The sequence below is a fragment of the Onychostruthus taczanowskii genome, unplaced genomic scaffold (genome assembly GCF_017590055.1).
Source record: "Onychostruthus taczanowskii isolate IOZ18803 unplaced genomic scaffold, ASM1759005v1 scaffold23, whole genome shotgun sequence".
Lineage (NCBI taxonomy): Eukaryota > Metazoa > Chordata > Aves > Passeriformes > Passeridae > Onychostruthus > Onychostruthus taczanowskii.
The window spans coordinates 9,410,405-9,436,508 of NW_024499573.1; positions in this window are offsets into that span (position 1 = coordinate 9,410,405).

Genomic DNA, 26,104 nt, shown 5'->3' on the forward strand with positions numbered 1-26,104 from the left:
CCTTTTTAAAAGAGCATAAAAGTTATTGAAAAAAGTTACTGCAGTGGGTTATAAGTCTAGATGAAATCTGGAAGGGTAATTGCGTGTATCACATTCATGTTGTTTCACTCAGCAGCACCTCCCATGATTTGATACCTCCTCCACTGAGCAATGGCCATTAACCAGGCTGTCATTTTTACTGGGTTTTAATCTTTCTGACTGCTGTCATGGACAAAGAATTTTTTTCTTCAGAAGCTCTAGATGATTCTCAAAAAAGAAAAAAAAAAAAAAAAAAAAAAAAAAAAAAAACCACACTGATAAAGTGTTTTGTTATATTTCTGATTTCCACCCAAGTTTCCCCTCTTTCAGTTAATTTTAGCAAGCTTTATCTGACTCCTTTTCCTGCCTTGAACATCTGCAAAAAATAATGGGGGGGCGGACCTTTCCCCTCTGCTTTCCTAGCTTTTTACCATTTAACCATTTTGTTTTCTCCAAATATTGATTACTATAGCCACATTAATTATTGTTTCAATTTTATCAGCACGAATCACACCTATTTATCACATAAACTTTGAAGGAAGAAGGAGGAGCGTGATTGAAGAGAATTCTCCTGCCACTTCATCATTCCTGCAGACCTGAAACAAAATGCCTCATTCAACAGAACTGTCTGATAGCATTTCTTTCAAACCTTTCCCCTGGAGTGAGGTCTACCTATCTTAACAGAACGTGCTTTTTAATTTTCCAGTGGACTAGAAAAAAATTGAATTAATAACTTTTTTCCTCCATTCCAATTGTTGCCTGTCCTTCTGTAACACATAGTGTCAGAGCATCACAAAAAATGCATCAAAATCCAAGGCCTACAGGCAGACAGCTCTGGGCTGCTCTGTTATACCCAGATTTTTGGTAGCAAAAGAACAGGGCCATTTTTGTCTTCTAACTATTGTATTAAATTACAAAGTTTTGAGACAAATTATCTATACAGGTTACATGAGCTGAAAACTGAGTTGAGATTTAAGATTTTCTCAGGCTGAGGACATGAGAGCTTCGATAGCAAATGAAAATACTTTTCTGATAAGTGTGTCTGTGCCAATCATCAGATTCTTCTCATAATTAACAAAATTGCCATAGTTTTCCCATAAAGAACAAGTTAAATATATCAGAATAGCTTCAGACTTTGAATGGCATGGAAATATATTCCAGTTTGAAATTACACTTGAGATTTTAGTACACAAACCATATGACCTTCTTTAAAGTCAAATAAAAGGCATACTGATAAAAGTAAAGAGAAAGGGAAATTAAACATCACCTCCACACATGCAGAAAAACAAGAGCTCCTCCCTTCCTATCTTTCCTATTTATCTCTTACTCTTTCCTGCTATTTGATTCCTTGCTTTTTGGAAAAATAAAGATCCTACTTAGTCATAGGTATACCTCATTTTATATTGTCTTCTAAGAAGTTACCAACCAAAAGCAATCCGTTATAAATCACAGTTAAACAGATATGTTTTACTATTATTAAGTTGCCTTTTGAATTATTTTTTGTAATTGTCACACCAAGTAATTCTCAAAACCAAGCCATGCCATAATGGTTGCAGGAAAGAGGCAAACAAAAAGAATAGGTATCTCTGCAGATATCCCAGCCCAGACATATTGATTTAAGTAAGTATATTCAAGAAATGAAAGAATTCAGGCCAAAATAATTTCAGCAAACTGTCCCCCAGAGAGAAACCCAAATTGCTTCTTGCTCTGAAACTGTATTTTGTTCATGAAACAGACAAAAGAATAGGGGGGGGAAAGTGTCAAAACAAAAAGTTTGGTCGTCGTTTCTTTTTCATATTTCCTTGCATAGTAAAAATCCCATAAAAATTGTTGCTGTTGCTGAGCAGTAAAAACCAGCTTGAAGAGATATGACTTCAAACAAGGCCAGCTGTTCTGGCAGTTAGTGAAAATTAGGTTAAAAATAGCAGCAAATTATAAGAATTTCAACTGAGCATTTTTTTCAACCTCACTTAAAAACTGGTGAGACATTACCTTAGCAATTTATCTATCAAAATGGAATCAAGGCAATAAGAAGTGGGACATGGGCTTGGCACTGGAAACCTCATGACTATAACCAATTTGCCAGTGGTGAATTAATAGAAATGTAAACGCGGAGCTGAACAAACCTATTTTTAGAATTAACAAGGAGAATGAACACATAGTATCTAACAAATATAAACGGCACCATCGTGCCATTCATAATAAATTCAGGTGTAACATGTAGCTCCACACCAGTGAAGAAAGAGCAAAGGTGTGAAAGCCCACCAGCAAGCATTTAAAGTTGCTCCAGGTGAGCCCTACAGTGAGAAAGGGAAAACTGTTGCATGAACAACATTTTTTTTTTTCAGTGACCAAAGCAGCAGGTGAATATGGGGCATAACACCAAGATGAGGGATAGAAACTGATATGCATAAGAATTTTAATTGATTTCTTCCCCTGGATTTTTTGCAAAAATTAAAAATAACTTTGGCTAACAATTTGATTAGCAATTATTCTTTGTTTAGACTGCTAAGATTTCATCTTTACTAACAATAAATCCTCCCTTTATATGTTGGTGTACTATCTTTTTACCCATAAACAGGATTTTAATAATTATATTGGACAAAGAAGCTTCTATTTAAGAAAGATACTCATTCAGATGTTGCAAATAAATTCAAGGAAATACTAGAAAATCCTCCATCTTGAGTTTTTTAAGATGCCCCCTCGCATTAGGGATGTAGATATTTAGTCACACCAGTAGGTCAAATTTCACCTGCCTGACAGACACAGAGTAGGCCCTTCTGTGGGCAAACTGCCAATTCCACCTTCCTCACAAATGATAGCTCTTTTTAAAAATAGCAGTTTTACAGAACTCAAGTACTTAGTTATTTTCTGTAAATGTACATAGTTTTGTATAGCACATTTTAGACTGAAAATATTCATAAGTTTACATATATGGGAAATTGCTGGAAATCACTCAGTCCTTGTCTGAATGGCACTGTCTAAAAATAATTCTCTCTTTTCTTCAATCTAACAAAAGAAAGTAAGTTCTATTAAAGCTCTTTCATTATTTCTTGACTGCATTGCAAAAATGCTGAGTAAGGTTTGTTTCTGAGTGGTACAAGTTCAGGATCTCATAGTCAGGCCCATAGAGATCATTGCAGTATCCAGTGGTTGGCAAAACAGCCTTCAAATAACTTTAGGTTTATAACAAGAATGAGTATTACATTATTCAAATATGACTGGAGCAAAGGTCCTAAGCAATTCTTAATGTGCAGTAAGTGACAGGTCAGCTCTTTTTTTGGAAGGAAATAATTACCATTCCAACTGTTCCATTGTGCAAGAATGGGAGAAGAGGGTAAGATAATTAGATTTCTGCTCCTCCTGAAAACAAAAACAAAAACAAAACAAATATTATTTTTATCATGGTTTCTGTTTTAAAATTGTGTTCAGCTGGACTGAAATATGAACGCTGAAAGTCTCTAACCCTCATAATAAACTTAATCACACATTAAAATTTAGTTAAAGAATAAGCCTGCAGCTCAAGAAGCCAGACACACAGCTGGACACTTACTCTCGTGTATTGGAAGGAAGAATATTCTGAGTCTACATCAAAATCCCTAGTGATGTCTTTTGCAGACGGCCCAGAAAAGTCAGCATATCTGAGGGACAGGAACAATATAGAGGAGAGTTAGCTGTCTGCAAACTTTTAATAGAAATATATTTGCCAAGAATCTCTGATGTGAGTGTGGCAAAGGCAGCAACAGATGAAGAGAAATGTTCCTACAGCTAGAGCAGACTCACTACTTAAAACTTGCAATGTCCTTACATTTGACAGGCAACAAAAAGCAAGGTCCTTAGTTCGTGTGTGCAAGTGCACAATTTCTTTTGCTTGGACTACAGCAACTCCTAAAATGTGTGCTCAGAACTACCTTTGTTTGAATTAATATTTTTACATTAAAAAGTGAGAGGACTCTGGTGTCAAATTGAAAAATACCCATTCACTCTTTAAAAAATCCTAGATGTATTCAGGAATGTTAGTAATTTTAATGTTAGTAATAAAATTTTATCTTCTTTAAAGGCCATCAATGCAATCTCAGTATCAGGCTTCAATCCTGATACACATTAAAACAGCTACATGCTGAAACATCATTAAAACTTTCAAAATATTTCCTTTCTAAGAGATTATAGTAATATGTTCTGGATATTCTATTGCTAATATGGGATGCAGTAAGTAGAAAAGAATGTCTGGTAATCATTATGATTGCTTTGTTGTAAGCTGTTTGCAAATTTATCAAATTTATTTAGCTTGTAAAACACTATCAGTGGTAAATGTTCTGCAGTGCCGTCCTTAACCAAAAGTGTGTGAGGATACACAGGGATAAAAAAAATTCAGCTTAACATTTGCGCTTTGGTACTGTACAGCTCTGAGAACTTGTACCTTACTCCAAATTTGCATTTCCAGCATCTCAGTAGGAACTTCTCAGTCCCAGCTTCTCTGAGTAAAGACTATCTCCGTCCATGCCCAGTTCCACCAGGCTTACTAATTTCTGGTTTTTTCCCAACAACGGGATAAGTATCCACCTTTCAGCCCTGCATGTCTCCATGCATCAGTTAGCCTTCAGTCTAGCACAAGCCTACATAAGTTTTCTACACATGGTCTCAAAAGCAACGCATTTATCTCCCAGCACCTGAGGCACTGAACACTGTTTGACCTGCCCTATGTCCCAGTCAGAAAACCCTCTAATAAGAAAATATATCCATCTAATCACAAAAATTCTATGCAAAATTCATGGCTTCCTGGGAATTTCAGCTGGTACACGTTATGTGGAAGGAGGTAAAACTGAGTGGGTGCTATAGTATCAGGAAAGGTGGAAGAAAGAGATGTTGAATTTCTTGAAAGGAAGGGATAAAAGGCAACAATCTTATGAGAAAAAGGGGAGCAGGACTTTAAAGGAAAGGAGGGACATAGACATGGATAAGATATTGTGGAAAGAGCTAATACTGTATAAAGGGAATACACCAGCCACACTTGTTGGCTCTTCACTCCAGAAATAGAAAACTGTAGATTTACTTTGTTGCTTTTTCACTTTGCAGAAGAAAAAATACATTTTAAAATGTTTTCCAAAGGTTTTGGGGCCTCAGGCCTGACTTGTGTTATCATTTCTCTCCCAAAATGTCAGGTGTAAAAGACATGCTGCTTAAACTGCACTTAGATCTCCAATCCTTCTTATGCTGCACAGACGAAATACTCCTTATTTCAAAACTTTACAGCTCCCAAGGTTCTCCCAAGAAGAAGACAACGTGAGTATGATAAAAGACTGGCCTCTTGCAGATAGCAATACGAAAATAACCTATGGAAAATTTTAGGACAGAAGTCCTTAAACAGATTGAAAGAGTGTCAGTGGCCTTATTTTTCATGCTGCAGAATCCACACGAGCTCTGCCAGGGTAGCAGAGCACTGCTGTATCTAAGCCTTCACTGTGATATCTAATCAGTAGATAGAGGCAATTTCTCTTTGCTTATGAGCTTTCTGCTAAACTACAAGTAATGAGAAAAAGCTAATGAAATTAGCCTATTTCTGTTGACTTTTTTTTTTTACTTTTATTTAAATACAGGACAGATTTGGAGTGAGATATGCAGGTTCCTCCTCCCTAGGTAGAATAAACTCTGTTATTCTTACTCTTAGGAGAAGACAGAAGAAGGCAGTTAACACAAATATACATCCTTGGAAATGGAAGTGATATAGCAAAACTCCTTCTCCTGTTTCTCTGCTCTCAGGAAGGACACACCAGGCTGGCTTTGAAGTGTCAGCAGGATTAGAAGACAGCAGCACGCCCTTGTTTCCTGATAAAGAATCAGCTTAGCCAGCACAGGACTTCATATCCGAGCAGCAAGGGCAGCACATACTCTTCTGAGCTGTTTATTCAAATACCACTGTTGATAAATAAACTTCAAGCATGTTTGAAAGCTATCAATGAAAATGTCTCAGGCCATTGATGTTCTCCCGTATAAATATATTTGAGCTTCAATGTAAAATTAGCGGAGCTTCAGCTGTCTACCTACTACACTGCTCCATGACTGATAAAATCAATCTGTGAACATCTTGTACATACACATCCTACTCTTGTAATCCCTTCATAAAAAAAACCTTCACACTGATAGTCAAGATGATTCTGAGTTACAAGAAAGGTGGAGAGGGGTTTTTTACAGAAGCATGCAGCGACAGGACAAGGGGGAATGAATTCCGACCAAAAGAGAGTAAGTTTAGACCAGCTCTTAGAAGGAAGAAGATGTTTGTTGTGAGGGTGGTGAGGCACTGGAACAGGTGGCCCAGAGAAATTGTGCATGCCTCATCCCTGAAAGTCCTCAAGGGCACATTGGATGGGGCTTTGAGCAACCTGGTCTACTCACTGAATATTGTAAATAGGGAATCATTTATCAAGTCTAAATTTATATTCTTCAGAAATTGTAGTGGCTATAGAGAAAAAAATCCCATTTTGAAAATGCCTGTTATGTTCTTCAAACTCAGTTGCTTGATAAAGACTATAAGAACTTCAGGACAAAATTTGACACAACAGAATCAGAGTGTAACATTTTGATCAATTTCTCTATTTTATGGTTTTATACTCTTTTTACATGTTTCAAGGAAAAAAGAGGCATTATTGAAACTCACAATTTATACAGAAGCATGTACCAGTCAAACTAAAATTATGTTTTAATACAACCTAGTTTTGCTTTGTGACATAAATAAAAAAATCAGCAACACATCTTCTCATGAACACCACCAAAAGCAGATACCATCATACCATGCTCCTCGTTTGCAAAAGATCTCCATGACTTCTGCCCCTCAGATTCAAACTGCATAAGTAAATCTAGTCTTCTACTCTCCCACAAATAGGTGTTTCTCAATGCCCACACCTCATTTCCCTTTCATGCATAGAAATACATGCACTAGCAAAAAAACAAGTCCAAAAGTGAGAGTAGGTATGGCCACAAAAATATTTTTCCTATCTTTGTTCCAATAATGGTCTTTTTTGAACATTGCTTACTCTAATATTTTGTAGTAAGAAAAATCCCTTCAAACTCTAAACCAGATGTTTGCCTTCTAGTCTCATTTAAGAAGGAGTAGGACCCTTTAATTTCTGTAGGATTAGACATTTTGACTTGCATTAAATTTTCTGAAAAACAGTTGTATGGGAGAAGAAATTTGTAAGGATAATTTAACGTTTTGAATGCTCTGATCCTTAGAGTCCATTAAAAATTTTGCAAAAAAGTTTTATCATCAGTACTCCTGCCACAGGTAATTTTAACAGCATCAAAGAAGTAATGGAGAGCAGCAGAAATCAGCATCTGTAATCCACCCTGAGTAAGAAAACCCTGCATTTTTGTAGTAGTTTGATTCCCATTAACAGGCTATATTCATTATTTAATTACATGCCTTAAAACAGGTAAGTCTGGGTTAAAGCAACAATGCTTTCCAACTGCTCATTCATATTCAGGTAAAGGTAACAGCATGCAGCAACTCTTCTTGCTTCACACAGGAAAATGAAATAATGACCTCTTTTTTTTCTCACCTCTTAACCTCTATAGATGGGAAGACTGTAGGGGTCAAAAAAACCCCTGAAATTGGGTTTGGAGTGGTGAGAATGACAGCTGCCCATACCCCACCTGCTAGGAGATGGAAATGTGCAAGACAGAAACAAAGACAAGCAACACTGGGAGGTGATCCCCGAGGGAGTTAGACTGACAAAGTTATGACCTAATTAAAGAACATCTCCTACACATCATCATTGTTCCTGCAAGCATAGGACAAAATACTTCTTTCCATAATGTCTGTATGAAGACTGGAGATAAGGCACAGTGTTTCATTAACATCGTGTCGTGGCTCTAACGTGTCTATGCAAGACCGAAACACAGTCCCCAAGATCACCTTGCACTTATTTGGTTTCAAAAGGATCTACCTGAACTTTGAAAACTGTTGTGTTAGTTATTTTTTATTAGCATACCAAATTGAAATGAAATAGTGGTAAGCTGCTTTTCCTGTTAAACTGTGGAAATGCTGTGGCATAGGTGCTATTTTGCTTAGAAACTCAGGTATTAGGGATGAACGGTGAAATGAGGAACTATTGCAAAGCTGTAGTTCCACCACCACAATAAAACTTTGTAATATGGCACTGTAAACAACCAAGCCTCTGCTTTCTATGCCTATCTCTCTCTTTTAATTCAGCAAAGTTCATTGTGCAGCTGCAGTGTGAACCACATAACATGTCTGACCAGATCACATTAAACCAGGAGTAAAAGGTTCCACTCACAAGGAAGTCACTAGTACTAAATGACAAACCATGCCTTTCAATAGTAGGCAAATGTAAGCATGCCAAGCCTATCAAGTGTACCCACACTGCTAATTAAGATATGTTTTTTCAGTGTGAACTCTGCCATGTAGCTCATAATTGTATCTGCAATATTTGTCAGTATCTAATTTGTTTCATTAGCACTGTACAGTCACAGTAAGCAAAGCAGATTGAGAGGGATTTTTCATTTTTCTCTATTGCTCTTTCTTAAAAAAAAAAAAAAAATTATGAATTGTTTTTTTGAGCACAAGGACAATAAAAGTAAAAAAACTTGAAATGTTCTTCAGACATTTTTCCTCTCAGGAACCATAAGGATTTTTTGTAAAAATTGACAGGAACCAATGAACTATATAGTGTTTACACATTTTTTTAAGAGTAAAGTGAACTCTTAAAACGTTTTAACTAATCGATAAAATTGTACATTAGATATCATGTATAGTTTCTTTGAGAAAAATAAAAGGTTCTAGCCAATTGTGGAATAATTTTTCATTCATAAGAATTTTCTTCCAACTGTCCAATGAACTAGGATGTCAATAAAGGTCAACATGACCTTCCTATATGATTTACACAATGTCTGACATGACCTTAAAATAGAATTTGTCCATAATAAGCCCAGTAAAAAAGAGGCCTTTCCTATTCTAAAAAAGGGGTGATAAATTCTTTTCGCAGTTTCAATCAATTATCAAGGTTCAGAAATAGTAGGTTTCATTTTAAAATTTAGTATTAAGGGATTTTTTACTTTTCAGATGAAAACAAAATTAAGCACACTTACTAGGAAGAATTCTCTATATCAAACTGTACTAATTGTAGCTGAGATATCTTCACCTACAATTCCAAACTGAGAGTAGATGTAGAGTTAAGTAGATGGGCTTCTGATGCCAGAAAAAACAGGCAAAGATTCCCCTGCATGAGGAAAGAGTGGAATACTTTGTAAGTTTTCTAGATAAGGAGCTGGGGTGACTTTTGAATACCAGCAGTAGAGGGAAGGGTAGGACTGAATCCAACTAGACAACATTTAAATGAGCATTTTTCAAGTTCACACAATATGATCCATAAGACTAGGCACAAGGCCACAAGGGCATTTTGCTCATAAATAATACAGCAGTAGATATAGTTGAAGTCGGAGATAATTATACAAAGTAAATTGAAAAAAACCTAAAGACTATGTTCTCATTCATGTAAAAAAGCATATGTAGACAAAACAATATTATGGGCTATCAAATAGAGTATCATAGGTCTCATATTTTTTTAAAGAAATGTCTAAGCGTTCAAATATCAAAAACTGGAAGAGGGATTGCCTTTGTCTTATATCCTTTCTTAGATATATATTAGTTGTCACAACCAGGGACAGGTTTCTGACATAGAAGGACTCCTCATTTCACCAAAGCAAACATTCTTATGTTTTACTACATTTTTTTCCATACTGTTTTTGACAGAAATTAATTGACCATCAGAAAATTAACTCACAGTCATACATCTTTACTGCCTGGTTTGTTCAACTGAATGCAAAATCAAAGTGGTTGTATTAGGAACATTTTTCTATTTTGTCAAAGATCCAGCCTGGTATTAAAAGAGAAACCAATAGTTACTTATGTAAATACAATGCAGATGGTTCCCTATTGATGAACAATATCTTTCAGAGAATAATGAGTTTGTCGGTGCCAATCAATGTTCAACACATGCTGTTCCCTTTGTCAACATTTCATGTACCCCAGAGGAAACTAAATGTAAGTTATGTTACAGTAGGTGATCATTGTATGGGCACAAAAACACTCACATGGTGTCCATATGGACCACATATAATGCTTTGTGAAGTCTGAGTGATTATGGCTAACAGACACATGAACCTAACTCCACTGTCTGGGAATGGTGGAGATACCAATACCAAAATACTTATCTCTAGGAAAATCAGAATAATTTGTCCTATTACATCTGTGCCATTCTGGTTTGTTTGATTTTAGTGAGTATTGCAAAAGCCCATATTGCCTCTATCTTCCAGTGGAATTAAAGATTAAGCATGAACCCCTACATAAACTGGGAGTGGATATTTAAGACGCTATAAAAAGCCTCACTGATACTACTTCTTTAAAGCTCATTAATTTCATTATGATAAACACTAAATACAAAGTTCTCAAAATAACTTTATGCAGCTAAACCCAAGCAAGCAGAGCTGAAAGACACCTGCAAAAATCACTTTCTTGATTCCCCTATTTAAAGGACCATCTCCGTGATTTGCAAGTGCAGACAAGGTGTTATTTAGTCCTGCTAATCCAATAACCTAATAATAAGAAATAAGGTTTTCAAGGTATTATAAGGCCTGCCTCTGAATTTTTCTTTTCTTAATTTGTTTTAATCCTGGTCCAAGTTCAAATTACTTTTAAATATTGTTTTATTTGTAAAAATTAAAATATCTTTGACTAGACAATTTTAATCACAACCTTATTTACACAAAAATCAGTATAACACACATAAAATGTATAAGAATCATATCTGAGAAAATCTATTCATTTGCATAGTCTTTATCTTGGATAAAATCCATCTGAGAAGTAGGTCTTTCATTTGGCTTCCACATAAGTAAAAGGTATGTGCCCCATAAAGTCATTAAAGGGGAAGAGGGGAAAAAATCAAGTCTCAGATGACAGAATTAGTGTTTCTTATTATCTCAAATACTGCTTCTGAGAAGTAAATATAAAAAAGTATTGCAGGCTCTGGTACTGAACTCTGAACTGGTTTAGGTTCTGCAGCTGGCAACCCAGCCCAGCTTATCCTAACCTTAAAGTTAGCTTAGGACTCATCAACAGAAGTGTTTTACTTCAGGCAAGGACTGCATTTCTGACAATCATCTGGACATTGGTCATATATCAGATCTCTGTGAGCTTGAGCTTGAACCTTCTGGATGACATTAATCTGGAACATGTGATCCAGGATCAAACCATGTGCCCTGTGGTCACCAGTGGGCATTTGGTCCAATGGAGCACACTACAGTGAGCCTGAAGTTAAGGAAAAGTGTGAAATTGATATTTGTAAAATAGTTCCTTGTCACTAATTCATTCTGCACATCTTCTTCCACTTGTCTGTACTACATGTTCATATAAACTTCAGTTTTAAAACTTCTACTTTGTATAAAGTGCTCGCAAATGCAGCAAACTGAAATGCTCTTTCTTGAGAATGCAAATTCTCCTAATTTTCTAAGGAAATGTCATCTATAGTCATTTAAAGTAAAAGCTGACTTTCTCTAGAAGATTCCGAGCTACAGCACTGACTTACAAGAAAAGTCAGCCTACTTTCAGAACAGGCCCCAAGCTTTGCTTCAAGTCTGGTATTTAATTCACTATGGATCAATGAGAAAAAAAGCACGCTTTGAATACTAAATTGCAATCTATATTATAGAAGAGTAGATGTCTTCCAAGAACAATGCTATGTTGTTTTATTTCCTAAGCACAGAGTACCTGCAGGTTCTGGTGGCAAATTCATTTTTAACATTTGCATATTTAACAACTGCTAGCTTACCTTATAGAAAGAGCTAGGTAAATAACTAGTCCAAGGACAAAAAGAAAAATAAAAAAAAAAACAAGGACTAAGCAAATAAAACAATTTAAGTGTCATAAATTGCTTGTTTTGTCATTCCAATTTAGTGCAAAATGCCAAAGTGTTGGACCAAGAAGGCAAAGAAAATTCTTCCCAAACACAGTCTTTGAGTTCTGTCAGGTTTGATTTGTTTTTTTTCATACTGCTAATTTACCATTTATAAGGAGCACAAAATTTTTTAGATTCGCATTCTTCAACTTGTTGCCCACCCCACTTCGAACCTGGGAGCTGTCTCTATTCAACAAAACACCCGGAGCTTCATTTAGGCAATTTCCAGCCCATGCTGTGAGGAGCACACCACCTGCTGCTACTTCTGCTTCTATTACTCTGCTGCAACCACCTTTGGTGCCAGGAAGACTGAGCGTGAGATAATAGAACACACAGCACAAGTTAGGGATGTCTATAATTGCAGTTCTCTCATCTTATTTCTGGCTTTACCGTTGTCCACATTATCTCTGCTCAGCTCCCATCAGCACTGTTTTTTAGTTTATAAGCTTCTGTGAGCTACAGATTCTTTTTTAAAGATTCTGTTAGGGTAGAGATACCCAAACATATATACTTGTTCCCTGTATATATCAGTTTAAAAACAAAGTAAACAGAAGACCAGCTGAACAATGATCTGTTGGAAAAGGGCAGAAAAAGAGACCTCCACATTAGATTTGTCATCTTCATTTATGCTACTAAGGAGTTTCATTGTAGAAGTCAAATTGCCTTATTGGGGTTTTTTTTAATTGCTTAAAAAATGCCTAAAAATATGTTAATCATTGAAATAAGCAAGCCAAAGAAGGATATGCCTGTATATATAATTTTAATTGTTCCTAATTATCTTCTAGTAATTAGACAATGGAAGCACTGATTAATTTACTCTATGATTAAGAAGTACAATGGGATACAGAACACCATCCACGGAGGATCCTTGGATGAACCTCGCCTGGTTCACCACCCTGAAGAAATTATTTTGTGCCTTCTGCACCCTCATAGCTAGCACTGCTGTGCAAACTTTATCAACAGTTTCCCTGTCGCCAAGGCAATTGCCCCATTTGGCCAGGTGACAGGATGCCCTTGGAGGCCAGGAACCAGAACTAACATATTTTTGACTGAGGGAACCTTCTTAGAATTCCAGTGTCTTTACTGGCACTTTTTGTAGAGCAAATATAGAAAGCCTACATTTTTAGTTTATTTTATTTTGCCCTGGTCCTTGCAATGAGAAACTGTTAACTTGTTTTGACTTTCAGGTCTGTGCTAACTAAGAGGGGCAAAGTTGATATGAAATTTATTGCTCTGTCCTCACTGTAATATCTGCATTAATGCCATCTCGGATAAAGCAGTTTTGTTTTCACTAGCTTTTGCTGACACAAGATTCTCTCATCATTAAATTTTTTTGAGGCTAAAGTTTCTCTTTGCTTCACCACCCATGCAAGGACAAGCTAATCCTCTTGACTAACTGTGGTGAGACATGCTTTGTGCAGATAAAGGTTGTGTGGGACCCAATACATAGAGGCTTTGTGCAGCTGAGGTCTCTGGGGCTATGCTTATATTCTCATCATTTAAGCACTTTGGGAACAGGACCACGTAAGTGCCCATTCAGAGGTCTATTTAAACAGCAGCAGAACTGAGGCTCTTGTGGCTATATACTAGTAAACAGACCACAGCTCACAAACATCCGCACCAGCTAAATATCAGCATGGTCCCTAACACAAACTTGACTCATGCAAACTAGTCCACTCTCAGATTACATTTGGACATTGTTTGGATGTGCTGTACATGTCAGAAACTATGCCTAAAGATGCGTGACAATTGTGTTTGGGAAGGGCAAAATTCTGACCAATGTGAGATAGAACACAAACTCAGAGCTAAAAAACAACTTCTATCCTGCTTTATTTAGGAGTAGTCAGTAGATCAGCTTAAGTAAAGTCAAAAGAAGCTGTTGGGCTGTTGATCTGTAAAGTACTCAGGATCCTGATCCCAGGAGGTGAAGAAATTACCTCTAAAATTCAAGTGTCGACTCTACAGATGATACCTCCTAGAGGCCGGAGAGTCAGAATGGATGACTGCTCCCAAGACATGAGCTGGTGCAGAATAATAACTTCTGTTAGTGTAGACTGGAAGAAATCTGTGTCAGATCAGGAGTTCATGTCCTCTGTACAGAGAGTTATCCTGAACTAGACACCTCATGACACTTAGCATCACAGAACAGAGTACAGCTGGCATTTGAGTTCAGTAGGTGACAGCGACAAACAGCAATATTTCATAAGAAACAGAAATTGCCTCCACCAGGTGAAGGTTTATATCAACAGCTGTTATTTGCTGACAATTCCCTGGGTCAGTACTTTTTCACGTATAACAAAACCAACTCAACTTCTACATTACTGAGATAGTAGCTGGAAAATTTTTAGTCCTTGGCTATTTTTGTTCAAATTCACAAAAGATATTTACAGTGTCTTGATAGTAAAATGAAGAATGTTTCTGTCTACACTGCTGTTATGAACTACGTGTCCATTGTGTCCATTAGCTGCACATACTATACATGCAGCTGGGCACATACTTGGTGTGCCACTGGACCCATTGTCACCTGCAGAGACATTAACTTTATTATTTAAAAGTCCGTTGATCTATAAGCATTGAAGATCTATGAGTATATGGGGTTTTTTTAATAAAAACCAATACAACATAAAATAGTCTGAACGTTTTAATAGAAAAAGGTATAATTGCTTTTCTGTGTTACTTGGCTGGGTTTTCAACTGAGGCACTGAAAATATGAAAACTCTTTTGGATCTTTTGTGGGATTTTGCTTTATTCCCCAGCAGGTTTGGGCATATAGGCTGGTTATGCTGCTTAGCCCTTTGCCTAGTTAAAAACCGCCCAGTATTTCCATTAGAGACATCCCTTTATAAAATCCTCACAAAACATAATAATCTTCAGTATCTCTTCAGTTTCTGTTCATTGGGAATCCATGAACAACAACAAAAAAACTCCACTAGAAGTACAATAATCTCAAGTCCATGAATCAGGGACATCAAATGTAATTACATGTAGGAGACTACATAAAGCATAAACTTTTGTTTCTTTTTATGGGTGCAATTTCTGATGCTTTTGCTTGCTAAAATTCTCATGAAACAGACTGTGGAGTTCTATGATGGCAATTAGTGCAAGAGACAGAAAAGTTCTCTTTACAGCTGGATATTATTGATTTTTTACCTCATAGTAATCATCCCAACATTTTGTAGCCTTATAGATCTAATCATTATGACACTTCTTAGTGATTTATACTGTGTGGTGATAATAATAAACATGAAGAGCTTTTTTCAGTCTTCAGCAGTTTTAGTGCATGATACTAAATATACTAAATTTCATCTTGGAGATTTCCTATAGTTGAAAGGCTTGCTTTCACAGAATATTCTATAATGGCAAACATACAGAAAGCTAAGTCTGCAAAACTGTATGCAAACAGCTATGGATTTTAAGCAGAACATACTGAAAGGTAAATGAGGCATTTTGCTACTCTACATGATTTTCAATTCTGGAACATAACTGCCAAAAATAGATTTATTTATTGATAAAGATTCATATAGTTAAAAAAAACAAAAACTGTCAACCCAAATCATCAGTTGATAGAAATCATATAAACATTATTAAACTGAACTTATATAGACATTTCCTTTAGAAATATGATTTACATATTAGCTTAGGTTACAATTCTTAGGCTGACACTTTTCCACATCTCTCACAGCCTCCATCCCTGGAGTTATGTAAAAAATGTGTAGATGTGGCTTGTAGGGACATGGTTTAATGGTTGACTTAGTAATGTTAGGTTTGCAGTTAGAATCTCTAAACATAAAGGTCTTTTCTAACCCAAATGATTCTAGGATTCTATGAAATACAGACTCTCTCCTCACTCTTCAATTCTGAGATAATCTTTGGTGAAGTGTCAGAACCCAGGACATTCCTCTGACTGCCCTGGATGACTCGAGACCCTGGCATGGGGCTCAGAGACCTTGGCATGAAGTCAAACACACCTGTGCCTTTGATTTTAGCCCATGGAACAAACTCCCAGCTTTGTGAAAAGATTTACAAGCCACAAGAGTTTGAGTAGAATGATAGTTAATTTGTCACAGGGTGAAAAAGTAGAATTTTGGGGGTTTTAGAATGGGGGTTCAAGAGACAAGACGGAGGAATCTTGGCATGTCCTGTCCTTCTTCTCCTTCTTCTTGTGCTCCATTTTCTGCTGTGATGGTGACACTTATTGATTGGTTTAGAGTTGAGACAGACTGTCTAACATAGGTGATAGGTATTGGAAAATTATTGTAAATAAAGTACACGTAGTTCTTAGTATAAAATGTTAACACCGCACCAAAGGCGGACATTGTGCCGCAACCTGACCTGCTGGACAGATCTCAGCTGGTCTGGGAAAGAATGTACTAGATAAAGAAAAATAAACAACCTTGAAAAGCAGAACTGACGAATCTCAACTTCTTCTTTGGTTGGGAAGCTGGGAGAAAAAAGACTTACTACTACCTCGGGGTCATCTCAGCCTCAGAATCCCGACACTGAAGAAATTCCTGTACAAGACTACTGTAGCTCCCGCAGTCCTGCAGTGTTGAAAACATTGAATAGCAATGTCTGACAATGAACTGTAGTTCTGTGTATGTACATTTATAAAGGCCTGATGCACAGTGGTGTTCTGAGTGGAATCCAGTCGTGCTAGTGGAAAGATTACTAATGGGCATTAAACTATTATTTTTGGGTTTACATGTACAAAAATATCATCTGTCCACTCTAACGACTTCATAAAGCCAGCATAGTTCTGTGTAGTTAAGGTGATTGTTTTAGTCTGTAGTGAGAAAACAAAGTCGGGAAGAGACCAGAAGGAGCAAAAGTAGTCTTGGAAAGTCATAGTCCTCTTTTTGGTCTGACTGGCCAAAATAGCTTTTTGAAAGAAGTGGAATCTATTCCCTATAGCGTGAACAAATCAGGGCACTCAATGTTGAAGCCTTTGTGCTTAAGTTGGTCACTTACCCCTTAAAATTGAGTCTCTTCTCTGCTGTCCCTACTGTCTTGAAAAATGTCCCAGTGAAGAAAAAGATGGAGAAAGTAGGGCACCACTTCTAAAAGAGGTGAAAACCACAACCTGTTATGTAAAGACAGCCACACCATTTGTTAGTAAGCAGGTGGTGATGCATTGTAGAAACCCAAACCCAACCCAACCATAGTATGGGGCTGAAGCTGCAGGAAAGCTCCTGGGAGGTGCAATTAGGTCAGGATTATTGCTTTTGGGGAGCTGAGAGCTCTGCAGTTCTGCATTTTCAGACATGGTGTACCTCACTAGGGTGAGACTGCTGCACTGAGAAATGGGCAGTGGCTTGGGGCCAAAACCTCCCCAACATTCCTGGTTTATTAGCACCAATAAATAATCATACTCCACACAATCCCCTTGCCTGTAATGAATCCAAGAGTGTATGCATGTACATGTGTGTGCGTGTGTTTGTGCGTGTGTGTACATGTGCATGTATTTTTGTGTGGTGCCGTCTTTACATATTTTTACAATTTTTTTTAAATTACATTTTGTCAGAAGATTCAGCAAATGGACATTCAAAAGGGTTTTCTTTCCTGAACAAGATCAGCCTGAAAGACAAAAAAAAAAAAAAAAAAAAAAAATTACTACATGGCCAAATAGATTCTGCTGACAATTTAACCCACAGAAACAATCACACTTCCAAATAAAACTGCTAATTATGGTATGTCAGATCCAGGGTCCTTATTTTGTTTTCTTCATCAAGAAAACCTAGATGATTCCCCTTTCCACAATCTTTTTTTTTTTTTTATTTTGCCTATTTACAGTAAGGATGCTTTCAGATCTCAAAATCACCATTGAAAGATTAAAGCACAGTTTAAAAATCCCTTTCTTTTACAAAGACCATGACTTTAAGGCTCAATATGGAATTTAATAGGAATACTTCCAGCTGTAACTTCAAAACTGAGCATGAAATCTTAGTACTATTAAAGTACATGATTTTTTTTAAAGGACCAATTCAGGCAGAAATTAGATTATATGTTGACCTTCTGTCGCCCCTGAACATGACTAGAGACATGAACAGTATCCATATTTTATTTATTCACAATTTGTGTTGGGTCCTTACACTCGTGCTGGGTGTTGCACAAATGTCTAATGAGACCTGGTTCCCAGATAAGCTATTTAAGACAACAGAGGATGAGTAGGCTGGGTCAATGTCAGTGCCAACAAACAAAAAAGGAGAAAATAAAAAAATCATTAGATAACTGAGACAACATTCATAGAAAAAGATGGTCCAACTGTTAAGCATGGCTGGAGTAGGCAACATTTAAAATTCCTAGTGCAACACAGCCAATTATGTGTTTAAAGCATACAATTTCACCATTCTTTGTTTCATTCAAGCCTGTTCTCTTTTTTCCTTATCTACTTCTTTAGTTGCTTCTCTGAAGAAGGTGGGTTTTTTCACTTTTTATCTCTTGGTCACTCTATCTGCTTCCAGCAATTGGTGTGCACCTTATCAGCAAATAGGTTTCTAGGAATAGTACCAAATACATAAATGGTATTTCTTAGTTGTTTACTAAAAGGACCACCTAATGACCCTGGAAATAAAAATCCACCAGCTATTTTATGTTCCAGTGTGGTCTGGAAGCTTGAGGAAAGGTGAATGATGACATTAAAAAAATAGCACAACTTTACTTACCTGTTTCTTGTTGCAAAAGATGCAGTTGCAATAGCAACTTAGCTGTGATTAATTTTGTGACCAGTCAGCAGCCAGCGTGTGGTGGGTAGTGAGCAGTCTGAAGAGTTTTGTTCTCTTTGACACACCACCTCCCACAAAGACTGTCTAGACCAGTAGTACTGCTACAGAGGGCAAGCTGCCCCTCTGGGACTCTGAAAGTTGAGATGTTGGCAGCACTCAGGTGTAGCTGCCAAGACAAATTGTGGCTCCAGAGTTCAGTAAGAGGAGACAAGTCACTTAATCTACTTAATGAAACGTTTCACATCTAGCTGTTCTGGGGCAGATATGAATAAGGCAATGAGATAAAAGAGATGGTCAGTTACCTCAAAACTAGCATTTCATTCCTTATTAGTGTGACTGCCTCAGACTCTTAGAATTGTTAATACATGTTGTCCAGAACAAAAAGAAATGTGCTCACATCAGGTCCGCATCTTTGCAAGCAGAGATGTTGTAGAGATGCTGTTCTGCTTATGGATAGAACTCAGGGTGCTTTGGACTTTTGTAATCCTTCAGAAGTTCTCAAAACAAGTTCACAGATGCAGTTTTTGAGGCATGACTTCTAATTTTGACCACTGAACTGAAAATTTGAATAATAACAGGATTAAAGCTTTTATAGCATTTACTAATTTCCCAAATCTACGCACGTGTAAAAAGTCATACTGTTGATAGATTTTTTAAAATTCAACCTCTTTGCTTTGTATGATCATGTCAATGACAAATCAAACTGTGAACCATGACTAGACCATTTATACGTCATCATAATGACAGTATCAGTAGCAGTACTTGTACCTCTCTAAGTTAAGGGGAATACCAGCAAAGTTTTCCAGATACTTCACAAGAGTGTGGATATCTACAGCACAACGTTTTGTACCCACCAGGGCAAAGACAGGACTAAACATCAGATTTTGTTTTGTCCTTTTTATTGGATTATCTAAAACAACTTTTGAGCTTTATTTCTAAAAATTTATGTGTTCAATCACTACAGGTTCAAGAGTCTGGATTCTTGAAGATTTGACATATGTTGTACAGGCAGGCATAGAACTGGATATTAACATTTTAGCATCTGTTGCATTTTCTAGTCCAAATACTGGCTTCCTATTTTCCTTCCTGTGGTTTTATTTGTCTCAAGATCATGTACAGTATGTGACAGAACAAATTGCCACAGGACAAACAAAGACAGTAATTTTCTTCTTCATAGATGGGTGAATTTAAAAGGGATCACAATGGTCATTCAGCCTAATCTTATTTATTGCTTTCAGACAACGATTCTTGCATCTACCTAGATTGTTACCAAGATTTAAAGGCTTTGTCTGCCTAAGATTTAGCCTGCCCTCTGGAGTTATGTTTGATATCTTGTTATTCTCACTTAAAAAAAGTAAAAGGGAGATTTGATTTCCAGTTTGAACTCTGGCTTTAAATTTTAGATATTTTACACTTTTTTTTCCTGTTAGATCATAGAATCCTTCACATAATTTAATGATCTAAGAAATACACCATAAAAAATTCTTCCTCTGACCCATCCATACAAAAAGTTTATTTGTGTACATCAAAACTATAATTCTAAGAAATTTATGCTTTATATAAAATAAGCAGAATTCTAGTAGATTAGGAAGCCAAGTGTATTTAAAAACTGACAATGTCAAATGAGTAAATTTTTACTATCAACAGTAAAGAGTGTATATCCACCTAACTTGATATGAGAGCATATTGTGTGGGACATGTTTAGTGGGCAATCATGGTTGAAATAATGAACACAAATAACAAATCAGCAAACACTGAAGTGAATATACCCATTTAGATGTTTAACAATTTCTTTCTTCTTCAAAAAAAACACATGGGTGTTTTTTTACGAGTCCTGTCTGAGAAAAGGCAGTTTGAATATAACAACACAGACAAATTTGAACAGAACTAACGCAGCGCTGTTTTCAGTGTTAGAGGTGTTCTTCATAGGAGCAAATAAAGTACTATGGAATGAGAATCCCTGGGTCACCTCCTTGGACTAAAATTACATTAAACCTCAAACATGAGCAGTGATGAGCAGATTCTTTGTTAGGTAATGGGTATCTTTAAGGTGGTAAGATTAGAAATTAAAGAGAGTGTAGAAAGTAGCATATAACAAATGATACCAACAAATGGCCAGTGACCAGAGCTTAACATAGGATCACTCATTTCTTTAGGGAGTTGATTGAGTAATGTGAAAACAAGAAAAAGTTGTCCGGCTTGAATCATCTTTGTTTTAAAGCAAGAAGATATACAACTGCTTAGCATACCAGAAAAAAAAAGCATATGTACATACATATATTTTGTCTATACATATGTGTATATGTATAGATAGAATTTTATATCTTATATTAATTTCTGTATTTTGCATTTTATTACTTTGTTTGTATTTTATATCACATGCATCACAAAGACACTTCTGTTGATATGACTGCTCAGGGCAGATTTTGTAGAAAGTGACAAACCTCTGCAAATGCTGAGCTTCAGACTCCTCAAGTAATTCTGTGTCTTGCAAAACAGGTCAAAAAAGGTTTTGGCTATGAAAATATTTTCCACTTGGGTGGCAGGCAGACACAAAAATAAAAATCTTACTGTTTAAGATGAAGAAAGATGGTCAGTAAGTCAGTATTAAGTCAGTAGTCTAGTAGAGGAAACCATTAGTCATTAATAGTGTTTAAGCACTTGGGAGAGTTAGCAAAATAAATCCTTCTGCAAGTTGCATGCAATAACTTGAAAACTGCAGGATAAGCATTCAACTTCAGTAGAATTTTGTCCACTACTGAATTGAAAGCTCACTAGCACAGACAAGGTTAAAAACATGCAAACATGATTTCAAGAGAAAATCAGTCAGAATTAAACCACTCTTTGCAAATTGTACATAGCTACAGCAGGACAAAGGACCCATTATACTCCATTTATTTCCTTAAGGCCTTTAGCATACACTATGTACTCCACTGAAACTAAAGTTTCAGTTGAGCAATCTGTGCTTTGTCCCAGCTTCAGGACTGGTGGATAGAAACAGTTGCCTTGAAGGTGCCGCTTGCTACGCAGCAGAATTATCCATGGGCACAGGTCTGATTCTTCTGTCAAGATTTAATCTTGGTCTGGATGATATGGGAGCTGTTGCAGACAGTTTGAATAAGATTCCACCAAGTCAATTTTTAATGAAATGCTAAAAGGGTTCAGTAAGAGAGGAGAATTTTTGCAAATATTTTTTTCTATTTTTGTTGGGTTTTGACAAAGTGTTCAGGCTAAATGTTCCACTCTCACACAGACCATCTCACAAAATTTAGGTCTATCACTGTTTTCTCAAAGCTGTACAAGTTTCTGAGTTCTCAAATCTGTTGATCAAGATGGGTGACAGTGTGGCAAAAAGTAACAGATGCCTGGAGTCTCAGTCTGCAGAGACCATCATTAAGTCATAAGCAATTATCTACAAATAATTTCTGATAGCCTTATATAGATGATTTATTATCACCTAAAGCAAATTGGCAGGATATATAAACTGCCAAGATTTAGTTCGTCTTCATAAATTTTCCTGATGAAAAATATTTGCAGATTAAAGTACAAATACTTCACTCCCAATTTTAAAAATTAATATTGTATACGGTACATACACGGTTTTGAGACTGCTGTGTGTTTTTTTTTGTAGCAGAAAACGTGCTTGACACTTTGCTTTAGAAACTCATAATGAATTTATGAAATATATAAATATACATTTCATAAATATAGTGAGTATATGAGATAAAACTCTATAACCTTTTTCTAATAAACTGAATTATTTCACTTGCTTTATGGAGGACTGGGCCATCAGATTTATTTTTAAAAAATAATATTAATTAAAAAAACAAAGTGGTGATCAATATTATTCTATCCTATTTTTAAAGTTCTGAAATTAACTCCTGTTGTGTGATAAAATAATGAGTTGCCTTGGTTTCCCCTAATACATACTTCCCATAGAGCTACTCACATTTATACTTGCTTATTGATCAGGAATTACACTGAAGCTTTAGAAACAGCATTTGAAGGAAAATATAATTATGAAGGAAAGCTTAAAATTTAAAATGTCTTATTTTTTTCCTAAGCATCTTATTTTTCTTCCTCATCCATCAAATAGCCAGTGATAGTATTCAGTGAAAAGGACAGAACTAGTCACTCTGAATAAGCAGATCAATACATATTGAAAGCAGATGAGACATGATTTTAATTCAGCAAGTTTTAAGATAAAATATTTTGATCATTCATCATTTTCCTCTACATCCATGTAAAAAAATAAGAATTAAGTTTTTTAGAATGACCAATGTCTTCTGTTCTTACTTCTGATTCACACTAATCTCGCCTTTAAGGAAAAGAGACTAATTTAGAGGGGGAAAGAAACTGTCCAAGAACTATTGGGTGGGGATCAGGTTGTTACCTGCTATTTCAAATTTATCTTTACCACTAGACTGGTAAATAAAAACCATGCACAGCTTGAACAGATGTGGAAGAACTGAGGGAACCTACAGAGGCAAGAGGAAATAATTCATGTTAGTGTGGCTCCTTCTCATCTCTCCAGCCTCTTTTTGTACCTGCAGTTACCAAGAGAAACAGAGATTTGGGATCAGAATATACTGTTTCAGAAATCACGCACATTGATGAATGGGGCCCAAGCAGGTACCCAGGGTCAAATCATGTCATTTCAGCAGCTTGATCAGATACTAGTGGGGATTGTCAATTTTTCCCACCAAAAATGTCTATATTTCACAGCAAGTCTGAGGAAAGGGAAGAGCTGGCATAAGTATCACTGCTGCATTTAGAGGATTTATAGACCATGCAATGTCTCTGTGCCATTTTTCAGACCACTGTAATGAAATTATAGCTCTTGTCTCCAGGGAGAGGGATATCTAGAGCCATATATAGAGCTATCAAAATGCCATCTGCTAACAGGGAAAGTGTTCCTACCACTTTTATTCACTTATTCACTTATGAAGGGTTTTACTCCTTAAATAGAATGATTTTTTTTCTAAGCCCAAATTTGTAGGAGTAAAGGAGGGAGAACTGGCTTGCCATAAGCCATTTGTCACCCCCGAAACTACATTTACATTTTCCAGGGTATGATTAAAGCCAGAACTTTTGCCAGAGACATTTGAAGTTTAAATACATGTTATTGCAGTTTGGTATTTGTGGAGATTACTGGGGTGTATAACCTTTAAAAGTGGAAAAAAGCCAACATTTCCAAGTTGTTTGGATTGTAAACATTTAAAGATTACATACTCATGTAACAAAAAAAAAAGAACTTTATTCTATTTACATAATCAGCCACTAAATATGTTATAAAGAAACCTCTTCAAGCTGATGTTGTGCAGTCTTAAAAATGACTGCAGTGTTGCCCACATTATGTTGTTTTTTATAACAAATACCTTTAGGCACAGGACTGCATTAGAAGGGCCAAGGAGCAGAACCTCCACAAGGGAACCCTGGGGGATGAATTAATGTCTTTAGAAGTTAACACACTTCCCTCTCTTTCCTCTTACTCCTAGGAGTATGGGCAGCTGTGGAAATTGGCTGACATCTAAATGTTAGTGCCTTCAAACCATCTCTTTTTGTATCACTTCATGTGAGGCCGTTTCCGAGGTTCCCCTGCCTGAGAACACAATGAATCAGAGATACAGAAACACATAAATCATAGAATAGTTTGCATTGGAAAGGGCTTCTAAAGGTCACCTAGTCCAACCCCTGCAAGTGAGGTTTCTCAGAGCCTATTCCAATCCAATCTTGAATGTTTCCAGGGATGGGGTATCTAACATCTCTGTTTCAGTGTCTACCATTATAAAAATGTCCTCATTACAAAAAAGCCCTTCTTCCTTATAGCTAACTTAAATCCACCAATCTTTGGCTTAAAACCATTGCCCCTTGTTCTTTCACAACAGGCCCTGCTAAACTGTTTGCTTCCATTTTTTATAAGTCCCGATCTTTCTTTTAAAGTCTCATTGAAACTTTTACTCCTCCAGATTGGAAAATCCCAGCTCTTATAATCTCCATGGCCCTAGTCTGGACCTGCTTCAACAGAATGCCTTTTCTAGGCAATCTCAAAAAAAATTGGTCACAATCTTTATATACTCTAGAATCATTTCCACTGGAAGTCAACTGAAAGTCTGGAAAAGATTTAATAATGCAGAACATAAATGCAAGGGGCAATCTAAGCCTTTTTTTTAATGGGTGTGAGATTAACAATTCCAAAGAATGCATACAATAGCATCCTATTCCTATAAGGAGTTTAATATGGTCAAGCAAAGAGACATTCTCTTTTATATGATCAGGGCAAGTTAAAAGCTGCTGATCTATCAGACAAGTTACAAGCAAGTAGATTTGCACAAAAAGTACTATTTGTCCCTTACTTTTGTTGTAGAAGTTCAAGTTAACCATAGACTGAACCTGTGTTCAATATTGCAAGCCCAAATCTAGCAGACAGTTCATTGCATAGCTCAAGGCACTTTCTGTTTCCAAACATCTAGATTAACTAAGTCAAGCTGAAAAGAACATTTACTGATGTATTTTTCTCTTTATGTTGTGCTCAGCCCACAGCCATGGGGTCAGGGAATAGTTTCCATTTTGATTTAGGCTTTCTTGGCCTTTTATGTATCATCTAGCTGGTTTGTTTATGTAAATTTTTAATTAACCATGCTTAAATTAAGCTTTTTTCATCACTTCTGTTCCTATTGCTTTTTGTCTTGGACATAAATCTGGTCACAGAGGGCATCCCTTCTACCAGACATTTTTCTCAGAAAGACATGGCTTCCTTGCTTACTCGTTACTGTGGACAGTCTTGTACCTCCATCTCATGTATTGTTGAAGGAGTGTAAGAGGCAATTCTCTGGAGCTTAAAAATAATCTTAGTTTGGTAAATAAGATTTGTATCTTTTCTATAGAATCCTCATCTTTCCCCATTTTTAAGCATGTTTTTTTTCTGTCCAACTTTTTACTAAAAATGTCCCTTTTTTGTCTGCTATTTTTTTCACCTGCTGTGTTTTCAAGAGGACCAATTCTCTTGAAGGATAAAAGTATACTGTAATAGGGAACCATGGGAACAAGGCCAAGGTATTAGACTATCAAATAAAATCTATCTGAGGAGATGCGGAGCTTTTCTTTTTGAAAAGGACTGAGCTTTCTTTTTCATTTTGCAAATTGAACTAATCATCTAAAATAGTGCATCTTCATTACAGTGTGAGGGACTACACTAGAACTCTCCTTAGAAGAGCAAAAGTGACTGTTTGCCACATAGACATAGAAATTTGAGCAGCTTTTAAAAGGAGTTTCTCTCTGAGAGGTCTCCACCTTTCTGTGGAGATGGGGGTAGACTAAAAGAGGTGAAAATGTTGAGAGAAAATAAAGGATTTCATTGCCATGCTGTTAACCCCTGACTCTGCTGAATCGCTG